Here is a 3298-nt window from a genome sequence, read left to right on the forward strand (position 1 = left end):
GCTATGAGTAGTAAGCGACTCGATGGCACATAACAACAACAACAGACTAAATAGGAGGAGATTGCCCATCTTTCTCTCACAAAACAGCTAGTGGATTTAGCCGTGTTCCTTTTGGATTGACGGCACAGTTCCTTTTGACTAAGCCACCAGAACTCTATAATGAGTTTGGGGGTTTTGTTCTGCTTTTTAAATTTTTTGGTGGGTGGTGAATAAACAGGTAAGCATTCACCGAAAGGTTGTCAGTTCAAACACAGTGAGAAGTGCCTCAGAAAGAGGGTGTGATGGTCCTTGGGTCTGAAAGGCCCAAGCCTTGAAGATTACTAGGAGCAGTTCTGCCCAGCACACACGACGTCCTCGGTGTCAGAGTTAACTTGGCGGTTACTGGTTTGTGTTTGAAGATTACTTGGAGCAGTTCTGCCCAACACACATGAGGTCCCTCGGTGTCAAGTTAACTCGGTGGTTACTGGTTTGCGTTTGGAATCGCACAGCCGGTTCCAGCTCTTTGCGACCACTTCTGGGTTAGAAGGTTTTCAGAGGCTGATTTCTCATAAGTGCATGGTCACAACTTCCTTCAGACAGACTTCTTGGTGGACTTGAACTGCCTGCCTTTCAGTTATTATCCAAGTGCATTAGCCATTTGCAGTTTCGGGGGATGTCATGCCTCCAGCGACCTTTTTTCCAAAACCAAAGCTGTCAACCACCTACCATGCTAGTGACAAGACATCCCAAAGGCACACAGTTTGAGGCCACCGGCGGCTCTGCGTGAGTAGGATGGACAATCTCCTCCTTTGCAACTGAAACTTTGCCTCTGAAAACCCACCAGAGGGTCAGCTATGGGTCAGTTCCAGGTCTGTGGTACACAACAACAACCATCAAATGGGTGCTGACAAATGCCAACACTCCATCATGTTCACAGGATGAGGAAATTAAGGGCTAGGGACGTGTTGGGCCACGTTCATGTTCACTGCCTTGTGGGTCTCAAGGGGCTTCAGCCCGATGGATACAGACAGCAACCAGACATGCCCTGTGCACTCAGCTTCATCTCCTTAGCGATCCGAGTTCAATAGAAGAAAAAGAGCAACTCAGTCATGTCCGCCAAACCCACCCACTTCCCCCCAGTCAAGACTATAAACTTACTTTTTAAAAGAATTTTATCTGAGCCAGTGAGGCTTTCATTAACTCTGAAAGCTTTTAGAATCCTTTATTTCTGTGTCTTCAATATCTGGAGCAGACGTCCACAGACTGGGCACTGGTGGCTGTCATTAGAATTATCAAGATTGCTCTTAATTGAATGAAAGCCTTTTTTAATGGGGACTTGGGGGGAGAGGCACTGAGCAAAAGTGAGTTCTTTCTTCGTTGGAGTCTTTAGATGTGGGGAAGCATTTCTCCCCCGTTGTGCTCCCCCGGCTGCCGGGAATGGGTAGCTGACATTCTGGGAAGGCCAGTTAGGCTAATTGAGGAGCCACTGTCCTGATACGGGAGCCTGGCCGGGTCCCCAGTCCCATTTAGAAGATTGAGATTTGTGATGCATTCTGCAGGTGCTTGATTTAGGAGGCTCGTAAAAATTCTAAATAGTCACTGTGTCCTCAGCTTGTTCAGGAAGGAACGCAGTGGCCCAGAATACTTCCACGGTCACAGGACCTTTGAGACGAAGTCCAGGGAAAAGTGCTTGATAGCTCTTGAGCTGCAGTTACTCTGACGTATTCTATCTCGTCAGCATTATGAGAACTTGGGAAGAACTAGCTCTTGTTATTGTTGTTGTTGTTTGTTGTTGTGTACCATCGAGTCAGAACTGACTCATAGCTGACCCTCCAATGGGTTTTCAGAGGTAGTTTAAGAGCAGGGGACAAGATTGCCCATATTTCTCCTGTGAATCAGCTGGTGGATTCAAACCCTGTGCCTTTGGGATTGCAGTACAGCTTCTCACCACTAGGCCACCAGAGTGCCTATAGTTCTTAAAGTTCAAATCTCTTATGGTTCTTAAAGGGTGTATTTTTTTTTTTTAGTTTAGAAAATTCGCTTTATTTCACTCTCATAATAATCCCATGCTATTTAAATTGTTCCTTAAATATTTATTAAATTGTTGGTAAGCCTACAAGAAGGAATTTACAGAAGAGGCAATTATTTTATGAATATAGTTGTTGCTAAATGTGTTCTGGCCTCTGGATGTGCTTTCTCTAAGACATATTTGTTCTTTTGGCAGTCCATGGGATATTCAGTACTCTTCTCCAACACCACAGCTCAAAGGGTGTATTTTGATGTTTTGTTTTTTCCCCAGTAAGCTTGGAAAAGCCATGTAAACACAGCTCCTGATGGCCATCAATGCATCTGAGTGTAAAAGGGACTGAACCAAGTTCAAACTAAACTTACTACTGGTTCTGCCTCATAGTGACCTTAGAGGAAAGAGTAGAACTGGACTTCCCAAGGCTGTAGTCACTATGGAAACAGAAGCCCATGCCTTTCTCCTGAGAAGCTATTGTGTGCGAACCACCAAGCTTTGGGTTAGCAGCTTAGTGTGTTAGAGGGAACAGGAGGAGTCCGTACACCCACAACCATTGACAAGATGTTCCACAACTGAAATACGAAGAAGCGTGTGTTTGTAATGTGTCTGAGGTGGCCCACCGTGAGGCAAGGCTGGCGTCAGTAGGCTCATTGTTGGAGGGTACCATCCACGCGGCTCCTGGTAACCCCATGAGCAACAGAAAGAAAACACTGGTCAAGCACCACGCTCACAACCACTGCTGTGTTTGAGACCTTGCAGCAGCCGCTGTATCAAGCCATCCTGGGTCAGCCCGTGTGGTTGTTGTTGTTGCGTTGACTCTGCCACATGGTGACCGCCTGTGTGCAGAGTGGAACAGCTCCAGGTGACTTTCAGAAGTTGATTTCTAGGGTTGTCTTCTGAGTTCCATCTAGGTGGCTTCGAACCACCCACCTTTCGGTTAAGGTTGTTGTTAGATGCCATCAAGTCAACTATGACTCATAGAGACCCCTAGAACAATAGGTAGAAACTTTGTTCTGTCCTGGGCCGGCTTCCTGATCTCTGCCTGCGTAAACCCACAGTGTGTCGGTCTACCTCACTGAGAGTCTTCCTCTCTTCGGCTGACCTTCTACTTTCCTAGGCATTTTAGTGAGTTAAGCATTTAGCCACTTACATGAGCCACATGTTGTTGTTGTTAAGTACCATCACATCACTTGCGACTCATAGCGACCCTATGTACAACAGCCCTAAATACTGCTCTGTCCTGTGCCAATCGCACTGCCTCTGACACACCCATCCCAATTACCCCAGTCACTGAAT

General features: G+C 46.4%; 1 protein-coding gene across 1 annotated transcript in view; it reads left to right on the forward strand.

Annotated features, from left to right (window-relative positions):
- PROM1 (prominin 1) overlaps nucleotides 1-3298 on the forward strand; it is a 135534-nt gene that overhangs the window by 88253 nt on the left and 43983 nt on the right. The gene's annotated exons all lie outside the window — the stretch shown is intronic.

This window comes from Elephantulus edwardii, unplaced genomic scaffold (genome assembly GCF_000299155.1).
Source record: "Elephantulus edwardii isolate Elephantulus edwardi_28Jun2011 unplaced genomic scaffold, EleEdw1.0 scaffold00035, whole genome shotgun sequence".
NCBI lineage: Eukaryota > Metazoa > Chordata > Mammalia > Macroscelidea > Macroscelididae > Elephantulus > Elephantulus edwardii.